This window comes from Felis catus, chromosome D1 (genome assembly GCF_018350175.1).
Source record: "Felis catus isolate Fca126 chromosome D1, F.catus_Fca126_mat1.0, whole genome shotgun sequence".
In the NCBI taxonomy this organism is placed as follows: Eukaryota; Metazoa; Chordata; class Mammalia; order Carnivora; family Felidae; genus Felis; species Felis catus.
Genome location: NC_058377.1, coordinates 6,004,450 through 6,023,014, shown reverse-complemented (window position 1 = coordinate 6,023,014; position 18,565 = coordinate 6,004,450). Strand labels below are relative to the sequence as shown.

At 37.8% G+C, this 18,565-nt stretch overlaps 1 long non-coding RNA gene across 1 annotated transcript; it reads right to left on the bottom strand.

Annotated features, from left to right (window-relative positions):
• Nucleotides 1-2,206: 2,206 nt before the first annotated feature.
• Nucleotides 2,207-17,943, bottom strand: LOC123380318. The gene is made up of 3 exons (XR_006585885.1): nt 17,661-17,943; nt 4,008-4,061; nt 2,207-2,367 (listed from the first exon to the last, which is right to left on the bottom strand). It is a non-coding gene; the product is annotated as an uncharacterized LOC123380318 (long non-coding RNA).
• Between the last annotated feature and the right edge of the window lie 622 nt (nt 17,944-18,565).

Genomic DNA, 18,565 nt, shown 5'->3' with positions numbered 1-18,565 from the left:
AGTCATTAGAAATTTTAAATTTTTGTTGAAGCAGCCTGAGCTACTATAGAATTTGGCACTTTGAAAATCGGGAGCTTCTAAACAAAAGCCTTTAAGATATGTGACATTGGTTCAAGTGCAGCCTTCTATTTTTAGCACCCAGGTTCCTTGTGTGTGGATAGTCCTTATAATATGAAAGTAAGTGTAGGGAACTCTGGTTCTGATGTGTTTGTATTCTCTGAACATGAATTGTTACCCATAAGGTGTGTAGAGATCACATGATGTCAGTTCATCCATTTATTTGGTGTCACTCGCTTGAATAATCAGTTCTGACTTGTCCACTGGGTTGCCAGTTGTGACAGCTACTTAGTGCTCATTAAAGGAACTCGGTAAAATAAATATTATCATTAAAATGTCAGCTGTGAAAACAGTTTTTTACGTGTTAATATAGTGTTAGGTTTTTAAAGGGAATGCTAAGCAGTGTGTGAAAAACCATTTAAATGGGTGTCAAAAGGGAGAACTTTCTCCAAATGGAATTATGAGTGTCCTTTTAAGAACCTTTAAAGATATAGACACATGATGTAAAGAGAGAAATGAAAAATTAGAGTCCCATCACCTCAGTGTTAGCCAGATAATGCTTAAGTCTTTAGGCTGCTGCTCTAGATGATGTAGGATTTTGCTGGAACGTGTTTTGGTTTACAGATAGTTAAAAAGGAATCTTACTCATTTTTTCAAACAGTAGAAATGTAAGTTTTTGTTTTGTGAATCCCTTTGGAATTACTAGTGATTCTTTGTTAATTTCTGTTTCATTAAAAAAAAATTTTAATGTTTATTTTTGAGGGGGGCGGGCAGAGAGAGAGGAAGACACAGAAACTGAAGCAGGCTCCAGGCTCTGAGCTGTCAGCACAGAACCCTACATGGGGCTTGAACTCAGGAACTGTGAGATCATGACCCAAGCTGAAATTGGATGCTTAACCGACTGAGCCACCCAGGCACCTCTGTGTTTTCATTGTGCTCTCATAAGTTGTGCTATTTTTCCTGGAAATGAAAAAGATATACAAAAGGGAAGACTATGAAATTAGTCATTACTGAAATGTCATCTCGGTGATTAATTTGGTTAAACAATAATTCCTGGAGTACCTACTGATGATAAAAGCATTTGCTCTTCAAGGAAACTTTAGATTCCTTCCTGGATATCATAACACAAGTCAATAGCAAATGTAAGTAGTATACTACTTAAGTCAGCTAATTAATTTTACCCTCACATTTTCCTCAGGAATTAATTAATTAATTAATTAACATCCAAATTAGTTAGCATATAGTGCAACAGTGATTTCAGGAGTAGATTCCTTAATGCCTCTTACCCATTTAGTGCATCCCCCCTCCAGTACCCCTCTGTTCTCCATATTTAAGAGTCTCTTGTGTTTTGTCCCCCTCCCTGTTTTTATATTATTTTTGTTTCCTTTCCCTTATGTTCATCTGTTTTGTCTCTTAAAGTCCTCATATGAGTGAAGTCATAGGATTTTTGTCTTTCTCTAATTTCACTTAGCATAATACCCTCCAGTTCCATCCACGTGGTTGCAAATGGCAAGATTTCATTCTTTTTGATTGCTGAGTAATACTCCATTGTATCTGTATACCACATCTTCTTTATCCATTCATCCATCGATGGACATTTGGGCTCTTTCCATACTTTGGCTATTGTTGATGGTGCTGCTATAAACATGGGGGTGCATGTGTCCCTTCGAAACAGCACACCTGTATCCCGTGGATAAATGCCTAGTAGTGCAATTGCTGGGTAATAGGGTAGTTCTATTTTTAGTTTTTTGAGGACCCTCCATACTGTTTTCCAGAGTGGCTGCACCAGCTTGCGTTCCCACCAACAATGCAAAAGAGATCCTCTTTCTCTGCATCCTCACCAACATCTCTTGTTGCCTGAGTTGTTAATGTTAGCCATTCTGACAGGTGTAAGGTGGTATCTCAGTGTGGTTTTGGTTTGTATTTCCCTGATGATGAGTGATGTTGAGCATGTTTTCATGTGTCAGTTGGCCATCTGGATGTCTTCTTTGGAGAAGTGTCTATTCATGTCTTTTGCCCATTTCTTCACGGGATTATTTGTTTTTTGGGTGTTGAGTTTGATATGTTCTTTATAGTTTTTGGATACTAACCCTTTATCTGATATGTCATTTGTAAATATCTTCTCCCATTCTGTCGGTTGCCTTTTAGTTTTGCTAATTGTTTCCTTCACTGTGCAGAAGCTTTTTATTTTGATGAGGTCCCAGTAGTTCATTTTTGCTTTTGTTTCCCTTGTCTCTGGAGATGCGTTGAGTAGGAAGTTGCTGCGGCCAAGTCAGTAATCTTCTTAGATGAGTGACAGTTCAAAAGTACCTTGGGGATGATGGTAGTGACAGTGAGTTTTTGAACCTCACTAAATGCTATAAATAGCAAAGCAACTAAAATGCAAAACTGAAGACCCACAGAAACCATCTTCAAAACAGAGTATTCCCATAGCCCCCAATTATAGTATGCTTGTAGGGACAGACTGCCAACATTCATAGCCTCTGAGCAATATCAGCATCTGCACAAGAGAGAGTGGAGGGAAAACACATGGCCTTTTAATGTCCCCAGGTACAAAAGAACCCTAAATTGCCAAAAAGTGCTGACTGTAAAGCCTGACAACTTAGTCTGAAAAGAGCAGCCGAAATTGGAAACAATCCCAGTTGGGTTGAGTCTGATGGCATCTGATGGCTGTGAAGTTAAAAGAAATAAAGAGCTACTCTGGCATGTTCACTGCCTCTGAAAGTAGAGGCCGACTGTCTTCATTCAAAACAGTAAGTGACAGGAGATAATCTCAGTTAAATCCCATGCGAAGTTTTTATGAAATAAATGTGAGAGATTAGGAACCAAACAGTATTCCTATAGACAGAGCTCACAGATAGATATGTCTTCAAACTGATGAAAACCATAACTCCGTAGTTCAAAATGAGCTTAAAAATGTAAGAAAATGATATAATGTATGAAGAACAAACAGCATATATTAGGACTGTAAAAAAAACCTCAGAGATGAAGTGAGGAAAGGAAGATTTTACATGATTATTTATTTACTTTAAGAGAGAGAGCATGAGCAGGGGAGGGGCAGAGAGAGAGGGGGAGTGAGAATCGCATGCAGGCTCCATCCACCCTGTCAGTGCAGAGCCTGATGCAGGGCTTGAACTCATGAACCATGAGATTGGGACTTGAGCCAAAATTAAGTGTCGGACACTCAACGGACTGAACCACCCAGGTGCCCCAAAAGGAAGATTTCAGATGAGAGTTTCCAACACTCAGGAAGGATTTAGGATTCAGAAATGAAGACAAACTAGGAAAAAAATATATATAACAGATAATTTAATAGAAAGGTAAGCTGTAAAGAGGAAAACTTTTTTTTTTTTTTTAATAAAAAAAGATGTAAAAGGTTGAAGAGAATGTGATGGATACAGAAGATAGGCTGGACTTCAACACAAATTCAGTAAAAAACTTTGAAGAAGGAAATCAAGGCAGTGAACAGAACAGGAAGAATGAGGCCCAGATAATGTCTTGAGATTTTACTAAGCCTTTAAATGTCCAACAATCCTAATGCCTCTTCAGCTTTTTCAGTGGGCAGAAGGAGAACTTCCAAACCAGTTTCATGAAGCAAGTATACTCTGATCCCTAAACTTGAGAAAGGTCGCACCAAGATAGAAAACTCGCAATATCATCTGTCATTTATTAATATTGATGCAGAAATTATACACTGATATTAGTAAACATGGAAGGCGTCCAAGATGGTGGTGTAGGAGAATCGTGAACTCACCTTCTCCCACACACCACAGCTACATATGGATTATTTCTCTCTGGAAAAGATCTTGAAACTGGCTGAACTGCTCCACAACAAATAAAATGACCCCATTGAGACTTATAGGACAGACAGAAGCACAGGCTGGTAACCCCGCCCTCCCGCCTCCCCTGCCCACCCCAGCTCACGGACATGAAATTGGGAGGGATCTCACCAGACAGGTGCTTCTCCTGGAGGAGTGAGGGTCTGGCAATCTGACCTCTGGGACCTGCAGGGGGAAGATGAGCCCCTTGAAAGTCTGGCCTGGAAAACTGTGGGGGTCCCAGAATTCTATAAGAAGCTAGGTTCCCCTCTTGGAGTATTTGCATGCAGTCCTGTTTGCCCCCAGGGCCAGCGAGCAAACAGTGCGTTGGAAAGTGCCTAGACTATATGTGAGGGAGATTGATTTGCTGACCTGGGGGTACTGGCTGGAGGGGCAGGGGCCAGTTCAGACTCTCCCCCAAAAACAGAGGTGTGTGCAGATGCTGTTGCTGCACTGTCCATGCAGCCTGCTAAGCACGGGTGGATGAGCTTGGACACGGCACCTTTGTACCACGTTTCTGGGATAGAACCGGGTAAACAGTCATAGCAGTTGCTCAGGCCAGAGAGTGCAGGTGATGGCAGTGTTTTCCCATTCCCTGGCTGCAGGGGGCAAGTACGAGTGGTCATAGAGTTCTCTCACTTCCTGGTGAAAGGCTGCAAGTGTGGGCAGTTCCTATACTCTGCTACCCGCTGGCCAGAGCTGGTGAGCGTGAACGGTCACAGCATTCTTCCACTCTCAGTCTAAAGCTGTGTGCAGACGCTGGCAAAGCACTCTCCCCCTGTGTTTCTGAAGCTTGTAGGCACAGGCATTCAAGACATTTCACATTACTTTTCCGAGATCAGCAAGCGTGCGCTGCCCCCTGCACTCTCCAGCTGCCTTGACAGCAAGGAAAGACAGGTGTCAGCAGGCCACTTCCCCCAGGGCACCGCAAAGACAGACTGAAACAATCCCAATCTTCCTGTGAAAGAGGCCTATTAGCCTGGAGCTTCAGCTTGAGGGACAGGCTTCAGGTTTCCCACACATCTGGAGCCTAAGTAGGGGGACAGAGTCCTTGTGTACCCCTTTGGCCTCACTACAGGTAAGACTTCCCAGAAAGGGGATTATATGTGGAGCTCATGTGGAGCTCCAATTTTTGAAACTTCACTCAGAGGACACCTTCAGATCTCCAGTCTGGAGGCCACAGGGATCATGATTTTGGCCCCACAAGATTGTGTATATATATTCATACTTCAAAAACTGCTACCTGAGCATCTGCCTTCCAGTCAACCTGAAACTAGATGGTAAATGGGATTCTTCCCCTTGGATCACTGACAGGTCTTGGCACACTCTCAACAATGCGGGTATATCAAGAATAAATCAAGCAGTTTAGATGGTCACAAAAGTTGGGAAACAACGAAGAGCTAGAGGAAGGTTGAATGAGAAAGATTATCACCTATGCAAGACCAGCTTTCAAGGCTGAGAGAGATAGCTGTCTTCATGCACAGAAACACAAGAGCGTTGGCCAAAATGGAGAAACAAATATGTTTCAAATGAAAGAACAAGAAACAAGAAAACCTCAGAAAAAGACCACAATGACACAGAGATCAGTAATCCACCTGATAAAGAATTAAAAGTAATGGTCATAAAGATGCTCCCCAAACTCAGGAGAAAAAAAGATGAACACAGATCTTCGAGAAAAAAAATCATAAAGTACTGAACAAAAGTCACAGAGCTGAAGATTACAGTAACTGAACTGAAAAGTACACTGAGGGGTTCAACAGCAGACTGGATGAAATAGAAGAATGGATCGGTGAACTTGAATATAAAACTATGAACTCTCAGACATAGCACCTGAAGGAAAAAGAATTAAAAAAAAAAGATAAGGGACTTCTGGTATGACATCAAGCAGAATTACATTTTCAATTAGGGGGTCCCAGAAGGAGACAAAAGAGAGAAAGAGGCAGAAAACTTATTTGAAGAATTAATGGCTGAAATTTTTCTCAACCTAGGGAAGGAAAGAGACATTCAGGTCCAGGAAGCCCAGAGTTCCAAATAAGAACCTAAAGAGAGCCACACCAAGACCATTAGGATTAAAAGGTCAAAAGTAAAAGGTAGAGAATCTTAAAAGCAGCAAAACATATCATTACATACAAGGGAAACCCCATAAGGATATCAGCAGATTTCTCAGAAGTTTGCAGGCCAGAAGGGAGTGGCATGACATATTCAAAGTGCTGAAAGGAAGAACTTTCAACTAAGAATACTTGACCTACCAAGGTTATCGTTCAGATTTCAGGAGAGATAAAGAGTTTTCCAGACAAGCAAAAGGTGAAGGAGTTCATCACTACTCAACTGGCCTTGTAAGAAATATTAAAGGGACTTCTTTAAGCTTTGGAAAGAAATGGCACTAATTAACAAAGCATATGAAAGTAAAATCTCACTGGAAAAGGTAAATATATAGTAAGGATAGTGGATTAATCACTTATAAAGCTACTAAGAAGGTTAAAAGATAAAAGTAGTAAAATTAACTAAAACTACAGTAATAAGGGATACATGAAATAAAAACAGTATAAAAAGTGACATTGAAAACATTAAATGGTAGAAATAAAAATGTAGGTGTATAATGTGTTCAAATTTAGGTTGTTATCAATTTAAAAAGATGATTATATACATAGGATGATATATATGAATCTTAATGGTAACCACAAAACAAAAACTTACATACACAAAAGAAAATGAGTAAAGAATCTAAGAATAACACTAAAGAAAGTCATCAAAACACAAAGGGATAGAGAAAGAGAAAGCAGGAACAGAAGAACTACAAAAACAGCCAGAAAAAAATATGAACAAAATGGTAGTAAGTATATACCTATCAATGATTACTTTATTATTATTTTTTTTATCAACGATTACTTTAAATGTAAATAGACTAAATTCTCCAAATAATAGATAGAGTGGCTGAATGAAAAAGAAAAAAAGGAAGCAAAACAAAACAAAAAAAAGATCTGTATACTGACTACAAGAGAATTACTCCAGAAATAAGGACTTACACAGATTGGAAGTGGAGGGATGGAAAAAGATATTCCATGCAATTGGCAATGAAAAGAAAGCTGGGTAGCCCTAATCATATCAGACAAAACAGACTTTAAATCAAAAACTGTAATAAAAGACACAGAGGAACTACCTAATAATAAAGAGGTAAAACTAGCAAGAGGATACAACATTTATAAATATATATCCACCCAGAATAAGAGCGCCAAAATATATAAAGCAAGTATTAACAGACCTAAAGGGAGAAATTGGCAGCGATACAATAATAGTAGGGAGTTTTAATACCATATTTACGTTAATGGATAGATCATCCAGGCAGAAAATTAATAAGAAAATACTGGCCTTAACACAGTAGACCAGATGGATTTATTATATACATACAGAACATTCCATCCCAAAGCAGTAGAATGCACATTCTTCTCAAATGCACATAGAATATTCTCCAGGATTGATCACATGTTAGACCATAAAGCAAATCACAATAAATTCAAGAAGTTTGAAACTATATCAAGCATCTTTTCTGATCACAATGGTATGACACTAGAAATCAGTTACAAGAAGAAAACTGGAAAACTACAAATAGGAGGAGGTTAAACAATATGTTACCAAAAAGTACTAAGTCCTGGAAGAAATCAAAGGAGAAATAAAAAAAATACATAGAGACAAGTGAAAAAAGAAATATGAGAAATCAATGGGATGTAGCAAAAGTGATTCTAAGGGGGAAGTTAATAGCAACACAGGCCTACTTCAAGAAACAAGAGAAATCTCAAACAATTTAACATTACACTTAAAGAATTAGAAAAAGGACAAATCCCAAAGTTAGAAGGAGGGAAATAATAAAGATCAGAATGGAAATATATGAAATAGAGACTAAAAGACAGCAGAAAAGATCAATGAAACTAAGAGCTGGTTCTCTGAAAAGATAAACAAAATCAAACAACCTTTAGCTGGACTCACCAAGAGAAAAAGAGGGCACAAATATATAAAGTCAGAAATTAAAGAGAAGTTACAATTGATAACCACAGAAATACAAAGGATCAGGACAGACTGTCATAAACAATTATATGCCAACAATATTGAAAAACCTTGAAAAATGGATAAATTCCTAGAAATTTACAGTCTTTCAAGACTGAAATATGATGAAATAGACAATCTGAGTAGGTGAATTACTAGTAAGGAGATTGAATCATTAATTAAAACTTCCCAACAAATATCTAGGACCAGATGGCTTCACTGGTGAATTCCAGCAAACATTCAAAGATTTGTATTTATTCTTCCCAAACTATTCACCAAAATTGAGGAGGAGTGAATGCATCCAAACTCATTTTATCAGGTCAGTATTACCCTGATACCAAAACCAGAAAAAGATGGGGGGCAAGGGGGAGCCAAGAGAAAAGAATAGAAAAGGAAAAGGAAGAAAATTACAGATCAGTATCTCTGATGAAGATATACACAGCAATCATCAACAAAATATTAGCAAACTAAATTCAATGATACATTAAAAATATTACACCATGATCAGGTGGGATTTATTCCAGCCAGGGATGCCAGGATGGTTCAACATACAATCATTCAATGTGATAACTGAATGAAAAATAAAAATCATATGAGCATCTCAATAGATGCAGAAAAATCATTTGACAAAATTCAACATCTATTTGTGATTAAAAAAACAAACAATCAACAAAGTGCGTACATGGGGAAAATACCTTAACATAATAAAGGCCATATATGACAGACCTACAGCTGGAAGCTTTTTCTAAGATTAGAAATAAAACAAGGATGCTTACTATTCCCACTTATATTCAACATGGTATTGGAAGTCCTACCTACAGCAATTAGTCAAGAGAAAGGCATACAAATTGGAAAGGGAGAAGTAAAGCTCGTTATTTGTAGGTGACAAGATACCATTTATAAAAAAAATTGTTAGAACTAATAAATGAATTCAGTAAAGTTTCAGGTTACAAAATTAATATACAGAAATGTTTTTTCTATACAGTAATAACAAACAGAAAGAAGTAAAAAAATCCCATTTACAATTGCATCAAAAACAGTAAAATACCTAGGGTAACTTTAACCAAAAAAGGTAAAAGATCTAAACATTGAAAACTATAAAACATTGATCAAAGAAGTTGAAGAAGACACAAAAAATAGATCTTCATGCTCATGGATTGGAAAAATTAATATTGTCAAAATGTCCATACAATCCAAAGCAATCTAGAGATTCAACGCAATTGTTATCAGAATTCCAGTGGCATTTTCTTTATAGAACTAGAACAAATAATTCTAAAATTCTTATGGAACTACAAAAGGCCTAAAATAGCCAAAAACATCTTGATAAAGAAGAAAAAAGTCAGAGGTATCATTTTGCCTGATTTCAAAGTTACCCTGCACAGCTATAGCAATCCAAACAATATGGTATGTATATAAACAGACACAGAGATGCATGGTACAAAATAGAGATCCCAGAAATAAACCTATGCATATATGGCCAATTAATTTGTGAGAAAGGAGGCAAGAATATAAAAAGGGGAAAAGGACAGTGTCTCCAATAAGTGGTGTTGGGAAAACTGTACAGCTGTTTGCAAAAGAATGAAACTGGACCACTATCTTATACACAGAAATAACTCAAAATGGATTAAAGACTTGAATATAAGACCTGAAACTGTAAAACTCCTAAAAGAAAACATAGGCCATAAGCTCCTTGACATTGGTTTTGCAATATATACATATATTTTTGGATCTGACTCCAGATGCAAGAGAAACAAAAGTGAAAATAAGCAAATGGCACAACATCAAACCAAAAAGCTTCTGCACATTGAGGGAACCATCAACAAAATGAAAAGGCAACCTGGTGAATAGGAGAAGGTATTTGCAAATTATGTATCTAATAAGGGGTTATTATCCAAAATATATAAAGAACTTCTATAACTCACTATCAAATAAAAACCCAAATAATCCTATTAAAATGGGCAGGGGAACTGAATAGACATTTTTCTAAAGAAGACATACATATGGCCAGCAGACATATGAAAAGATTGTCAACATCACTAATCATCAGGGAAATGCAAAAAAAAAAAAAAAATGACAGAGATATCACCTTACACCTGTCAGATTGCCTATTATTAGAAAGAAAGAAAGAAAGAAAGAAAGAAAGAAAGAAAGAAAGAAAGAAAGAAAGAAAGAAAGAAAAGAAAAGGAAAAGGGAGAAAAGCAGGTGTTGATGAAGATGTGGAGAAAAAGGAACCCTCACGCACTGTTGGTGAGAATGTAAATTGGTGCAACCACTATAAAAAATAGTATGGAGGCTCCTCAAAATATTAAAAATAGAGCTACCATGTGATCGAGCAATTCTACTTCTAGTTATCTACCCAAAGAAAATGAGAACATGAATTGAAAAAGACATGTGCACTCCTGTGTTCTTTGCAGCATTATTTACCATAGCCAAGATGTGGAATCCACCTTGTCCATCAATGGATGGATGAATGGGCAAAGATGTGGTATATATACATATATAGTGGAATACTGATTATCATAAAAAGGAATGCATTTTTACCATGTGCTACAATATGAATGGACCTTCAGAGGCTTCATTCACTTTTTGCTTTATTCACATTGACATCCGGTGTTAATAAGCTTCTTTGCCAGCATCACACACAGGAAGTTGTAATGATGTTGACCCCGACCCCATGATTTCCAGAATACTATTTGAGGAATTTTGGCCTGATGTTAGTTCCAGGTAACTAATATCCTCCACAGGTTCAGATTGAGAAATTCGATGCTTCTTCTAATCTGCCAAAAATCCCAGCTGACTTGCTAATAATACTATCGAGTGTATTCAAATAAGTCAGCAAACATTACAAAATGTATAAATTTAATGTAGAAAAAACTGAGTGACTTAAAAATGCAAAAAACCTAAAATATTATTTGCTACGAGTGTAAATAAAAACAAATAATAGGGGAGAGGATGAAAGTTTATATCCAACAGAATTTTCTCTGCATGGTATACATGCACTCTCTATGAAGTTAGACTCCAGTGTTAATGATTTGGCCAAAGCTTTCTGCTTTTGGTAGTGGCAGACTAGGAAATACGAGCCAGCTTTCACACACAGAAGCTGAAGTATCTAGAAAAATGTAAGGCAAACCAAATCTACCTGCTTGAAGGTACAGAAAAGAGTTCACAATGTAGTAGAGTCTAGGAGAGATAAGTATCCAGAGAAATCCAACATTTCCTATCACTTTGCCACTGGGGTTAATTACTGATTCCAGAAGCCAAGCTGCATTACATGTGCAGCGTTTTATTTGTTGAGGCAATCCCAAGGATGTACCCAGTTGCAAGTGCAGGAGAAGTAGACTTCACCTTTTGCTAGGGGAAGGGCAGGGTATTAAAAGAGCACACAGAATGAAAATATTATTACATTCATTTCTGGAAAATACAGTCTGTTATAGAAGGTCAATGGAGTTAAAGTGTCCAGAGTCTGCAGAGTGTTCAGAGGGACACCTGGGTGGCTCAGTCAGATTTCGGCTCCAGTCATGATCTCACGAACCCATGAGACCCATGTCCATGCTCAGCATGGAGGCTGCTTAAGATTCTCTCTCTCTTTCTCTCTCTCTCTGTATGCCCCTCCCCGACTTGCTCTCTTTCTCAAAAAAAAAAAAAAAAAAAAAAAAAAAAAAATTGAAAAGCAGTAGTACCCATTAACACTGGACTTTGAAAACTCAGGGCTGCATGATGTAATCATTAAGGTGACCAGTGGAAGAACCATCGAAGAAGTGTGTATCACTATGCAGCTAATAGACAGGGATGTGTAATAACAGAAGACAAAAAAAGACAAAGCAAATATAGAACACATGGTTGAAGAAAAAAAAAAACCCTATGGTAAAATGGCAGTTTTAAATCTATACCATCAAGAAAGATTGCCAATCTGTATTTTAAAAGTCAACCACCAAATCTGACCAATTTTCTGTGAAATCTGGCACTGAGAAAGGTCATGGTTTGTGTTTTGCAATCTGCTCTCCTTCCATTTCTCACGGTTTGTTAATTCAATAAGGGTCGAGTCAAATTAGAGAATATTTACTGAGTGCTATAAACAACAGACCGTGTTGAGCAGAGTGGACGTGTGAAGAAGAGTAAAATGCGCTTTTTATCCTCAAGGAGATTAAAGTTTTAAGATGTTAAATTATGGGGCGCCTGGGTGGCTCAGTCAGTTGAGCGTCTGACATCGGCTCAGGTCATGATCTCGCGGTCCGTGAGGTTGGGCTCTGTGTGGATAGCTCAGAGCCTGGAGCCTGCTTTGGATTCTGGGTCTCCCTTTCTCTCTGACCCTCCCCCACTTAAGCTCTGTTTCTCTCTCTCTCTGTCAAAAATAAACAAACATTAAAAAAATAAAAATAAAAGATGTTAAATTATGAAAGGCTTGATCACATTAACATTTAAAAAAAAGATTTTTTATTTTTAAGTAATCTCTGCACCCACTGTGGGCTCAAACTCACAATCCCGCGATCAAGAGGCTCATGCTCTACCCACTGAACCAGCTAGGTGCCCCTCATGTTAAAATTTTTAATTATATTTTAGAACTAAAGAACTTGCATGTCGTGTCCAAAGGATCTCAAAGGAATGAGAGAGAGTTAGTTCAGGATGAGACAATTTTAGAAAAGTATGGATTTTACTGAGTCAGTGGATAATATTTAGTGGGTCGGTAGGATACGATGTCCTGGTTGGATAGAATAGTGTAAGGAGAGTGCAAATGGAAAATACAAAGGCATGTTTGGAGGTTAGCAAGTAAACCAAGTGTGTTTACAGAAGTCATCTAAGGAACTCTCAGGAGATGAGAATACCCTGAAAGATTTGGGACAAATTTCGGAAATCTCGTGAGTCTAAGTAATTATGGCCTTCTCCTATCAGTATTGTGGCATTAGTGCAGATGTTAAGAAAGAAGATAACCTACTTGAAGTAGTGTTTTAAGAAATTAACCTGGAAGGGAGTAAGTAAAACTCAGGTAGATCATTTACAAGGTCTAGCACTCGTCTTGTTACAATAAAATAAGGGCTGGGACTTTTGGTCACACATTTCAGGGGCATATCAATGTAGAGTTGAAGGAACAGTGTTACTAAAGTAACAACAAGGAAAAGGGTTCTAGGTCTCTTTCAGAGATACTTCTCTATGCATCTTTGGTACATGCACCATTTTCTTTTCTGTCAGCTTCTATGGTCCCATGGTAACCATAAAGAGTAGTAGTTAAATGAAATTAAATCACTAACACTCTTTCCTTCCTTTTATCTCTGTATTTTTATATCATTAGAATGGATCACTGGATCAATGGATATAGTACTTGAGAGAGAATCCATGAATTAATGCCCTCAACACAATGGTAGAGAGTCAGCTTTTGGACAGAAAAGGTCATTCCTACCCTGAGTTAGACATACTCAGAAACTCTTGGTCCCTTAAACATATTGATAAAAATTGATGAAACTTTGGAGTCTTGCAGCAGTAATTTTCAAATATCACAGTCTCTACTAGTAAAAAGTGCATTTATTTCTTGATGATTTATCCGTATCTCTGGGCTCCAGAATGATCATCTGGAATATATAAATCTTTGTGAAATATGTAGTCATGGAATTTATTGCATAGTTAATACTTTTCATCAATCTTACCTTTCAAATTGGTAGTCTCCATTAAGAAACATTTTAATGATAAACAGTAAAATATGCCAACCTTCCTATTAGTTATCTTTTTTGTATGTACCTCTGAATGTTAAAGTGTTGATCATTATTTACACAGCGATATTTCATTGTAGTTACTATCGTATAGTTCAGCTCAATGTCAGACTGCCCACTGGATGCACTGTACAAGTCAGTAAATGAATATCATTATATGTATTTTTGGTTTTTAAATGAAAGTATTGTAGCAGCAAGGAAAATGCAACCCACTTCAATTTATTTACTTGTTTTTTTTTTTTTTAAACTAATACAGGAAGTTGTGTATGGAGCATTGTAAAGAAAAAGATTTTGGAGTAGTGTGGTCGTGTGTTAATAATTGTGTGGCCTTATGCACATTATTTAAATGCTCTGTTGTACTTACTCTGAGACAGGCATTGTGCGAGGCTCTGGGAATGGAACACAAAAAAGGTAGAATCTGGCTCTAAGCTGATTAGAGTTTCATGAAAGTGGAGGTGGGACGAGAAAAACATCACAAAATTGTTGAAATGAAATGAGTTTATGTATACCTAGTGCACAGATAAGTGCCGGGTAACAGAGACAAAGTTGTAAATACTGGTTTTCCCTTTCCAGATGTTCCCTATTTGTCTTCTTTACAGAAGACCTGATACCATACAGTGACATTTTATCATAATACCAAACTGCATTGGTGATTGGAGTTTGGCTGAGCATGGTCTTATTTGGGTCAAGGTGAGAGTTTGAACTGTTCTCTACATATGCACTCTTCTTAATATGCAACTTGGGTTTCACAGCAGAAAACAGTTTTTCATATTCTAATAAAATTTCCTGTGCTTACTTGAATTTAACAAATTAACCATCTCTCTCTTTTTAAAATATAACTCAAGGGAATGAGGAACAAGGCGTTGTTGAGATGTATTATTAGCTGGCATAATTTTTTAGAATTTCTGTACAACGACACAGTGTTGGTAATACTCAGAGGATCTTACTTTTCTAGTAAGTAGGAAATAAACTGCTCATTTTTAGACCTTACTTAAATATTCTAAGCTATTATAGTCTGTTAAGATTCATCTTTCAATTTTTTTAAATCTTTATTTATTTTTGAGATAGAGACAGAGTGTGAGCAGGGGGAGGAACAGAGAGAGAAGGAGACACAGAATCCGAAGCAGGCTCCAGGCCCTGAGCTGTCAGCACAGAGCCATACACGGGGCTCGAACTCACGAACTGTGAGATCATGACCTGAGCAGAAGTCGGATGCTCAACCGACTGAGTCACCCAGGCACGCCAAGATTCATCTTTAAATACTCTAAATGAGAACCAAATGGACCAAATCAGCACATCACTGATCAAGGAATTCAATGCCCACAGAAGCATATGATATTATATAAAAAGACAAAGACTGTTTTTTTCCCAAGGGGGTTTACTATAATTTAATCTTATGAATTCTTTGAATTCAAAGAGCTATCTCTAATAAAACATGTTCTCTGAAGAGATTTTACATGGTGGTAATGACATTCTGCTCTTCCAGATACTTACTTATCTGGAAGTTGGACTTGACATATGCCTGGGCCCAAAAGGAGCTGGACAGACATATAGAAATACAAAGTACTTGAAAATGCAGTTTGTGGTAAAGAATAGAGTTCATTCAATTGGAGCACAAGAAAGCATGAAATAACTGAAAGTGCATATTTAATTTTTCTCTACCATATCTACTTAAATACTTTCCTTTTTGAACAAATATTTTACTCTTTCAATGCATGCTAATTGAACACAATTATATGGAATATTGTTGAAGACACTTATTAGCAACATCTTAAGGGCTGAGTTTCTGGAATCTAAAATGGCAAGCAAAAAGTAGTGAATGGTGGGATTGCCTGCATTTTTGTGCTGAGTATTTGGTTTCCCTCTCCAGACAAGTATTTCTAGGAGTTAATTTTTTAAAAATTCACTTTATATACATACACAAATGAGTAATATTTCATTGGAAAACTCTGGTGGGTATGTCTTTAACCAAATGATCAAAGTTAGCATTTCCACCATGATGGGATAAAATGGCTTTCTTTTCCCCCAGTGGGATGCACTGGGAAGTTCACAACATGACCTCTGTCATATTCCAACAAAAGGATGTTTAGCTTGAATCTTCTCATCAGGAAATAGTCCAGATTTTGAGGCATACTGTAAAAGAAGTGGTTGGTACTCTTACATTGTCAATGACACAAAGGGGCTGGTGAGCTGATTAGGTTAGAGGAGACTAAAGAAATTTGCCAACTAAATGCAAATATGTGTGCTTCCTGATTAATACCTGGAGAAGAACAGGAAAATAAGAAGAAAACCACCACAAAGGAACAGTTGACCTAATTTGATTTTGGAACAATTGGCAAAGTTTGAAGGGGGACTGTATCTTGGATACTAGTTCTTTATTCATGTTAAATTTCCTGAGTGTAATCATTGTGTTGTGTTGTGTAGGTGAATATCTTTGTTCTTTGGAGATGCCCACTGAAGTATTTAGGGATGAAAGGTCAGAGTCTGCAAGCAGCTCTCAAATGGTTGGGTGGGAAATATGTATATAAAGAGATAAAGCAAACAAGGCAAAATGCTAAAACCAGTGAATCTAGGGGAATAGCAAACAGGGATTTCATGTATTATTCTTGCAACTCTCTTAAATGTGTGAAAATTTTCAAAATAAAAACTTGCACCTGCAAAAAAAAAATGGATATACAAATTGGAGAGAAAATTAGGTTGGATGAATAATATAGAGTGAGTCCAGTTGTGACCAATCATATCGGACCCAATTCTTATTTTCATAATAAATATTTTTAACACCATCTTTACTATATGGATGAAATCCATAGATTATATAACCTAATATAAAATTTTAAACATCAATGGAATGACCTACTGTAATAGAACAAAAGATTGTGTTCTTCATTGGCTTAATTTTTGGGCACAATTACAGTGTTGTCCTCCTAGATTTCCAGATTTTCCCCTAGGGGGTGGTACTGCCCCTGGTTGTGACACCTGGGTTAATTATTTGCTAGTGTAGCAGGGATATTATCCTGAGACATCACTGTGATTAAAACATGACTGTGTGTGTTTGCTGAATGGGTAAGAAGGCCCAGGAGACATCAATCTGTATTCCATTAATTTGCCTGAAGGTTTTGAGTTTTTGGGGCTCCATTGGGAAGAGAATTAGTGGATCTCTGAGTTACAGGTGAAGTATGAAAAGTCCTGTAAGGTGTCTGTTTTCTCACTCGGTTCCCATAGATTTTGTTTAAGCCCTATGGAGGAATAAGGTTCTAGGCAAAAGCTAAAGAAGCTGTGTTTTTTTAGGGTTTCTGAGGAAGATGTAGACAGTGTATATTTGTGTGTTGATATGTTGACAACACAGCTGAATGCAATTTATTTTGTTTCTCTTGGTTCTTTAAAATTTATACAGAGGAGGAAGTTTTTTCCATACCCCTGGATGAAACCTGGACTGGTTCATTGCTCTCTTGATTAGTATTTGGTAACTAATATTTAAGGTTAGTTAACTCTTAGTTGCCCTGATTCCATAGTTTAAAATGTTCAATCCAATATGTTAGAAAACTCTTCATTGCAAGATATAGACTCCCTGTTCTCCAGTTAGGGCCTGTAGTGGGTAGGCACCTACCCTCTCTGAAAGAGGGAATAGTTGACTTCTCCTTAATCTTTCCGCCCCCACCCTCCCTTCACTAGCTACTCTTACTACTGATTCCTCCTGATGGAGTTGGAATTTGCAGTGGGAAAGGGTAACGCAGGCTGGAGAGTTTCAGTAAATAGGTCTTAAGGTGACTTTGGGCTCTCTGAGTCTGGCAGATGTAGAACATTGACTGTCCTATGCCTGCATTGTTGGCATTTCAGAGGTTCTCCTGCTGGGCTGTCCTGGTTGTGAGGTGTGTAATGAACTCTCTTCTTTCATTGTCACTTGTCTATGAGCCCTAGTCTTCTGGCAGGCTTCCTACTAGCTCTCTGTCCCATTGGGGCCCACATTTGGTTCATGGATAACATTCCTGAATTCATTGACTCATAAAAGTGAGGAGGGAAGGGCAACACAACTGTGCTTACCTTGCTCCTATAATTGAAGTGTCCAGCTGGTCACATTGCAATGGACAAGAACCCATTAGGTTTCTCAGGCAGGTGTCACACTCTAGTCCATTGTTTGTTCTCATCTTTGGAAAATACCTGCCAAGTTTTCCAGGTGATCCCACTGAAAGTCTTCTCTGCAGACTAGATGAAGGAAATAGAGTTGCCCTTTCCCCCCTCTGTTTTGGGGAATTGGTGGTTCTCGCAATACTCTGTTGCTCTACTTTCACAAACCTTCTCTGACTAGTTGATACCTGTTGTAACACATGACTTTGGAATTTTATATATTTTTTATCATAGAGTCTCCATGGAAACTCCCAGCTGAACATTCCATTCTTCTTGGCGTCCCAGGTAACAGTGCAGGGGGGCAAGCAGGCTAGATGTTGGAGAGTCAAGTCTGAATTTGACTTTGGATTCCACCACTCGTTTTGTGATCTTGGCCAAGTTACTTAACCTATTAGTAAAATAAAGGTAACATATGCTAATTGGAAGTGAGATACTCTGTGTAAATCATTTAGGCTGGGCACAGCGAGTGCTCAGTAACTTGTGTAGTTATTACCAGCATCCTTTCCATTTATGTGTAGAACAAAGTGCTGCTCTAATGTCTTCAGAGTCAGCAGATTTGAGGACATCAGAAGATATTTACTTGAAATGAACATCAGCATTCCAATGGGAGGCATCCAACACTGTAGCAACAATGAGGCACCTTCTGTGGCTTCATGGGTAGCAGACATTAACAGGGTCTGGAGTAGGAGAGGTGATAAACTGGACTCTATCTATGAGATTCCCCTAGAGACTCCTCGATGCGACCTGGTGAGACTTAGCAGGAACAGAAGTCCTCCATGACCTTTCTGTGGGAAATCCCAGTGAAATCTGTGTTGAGACTG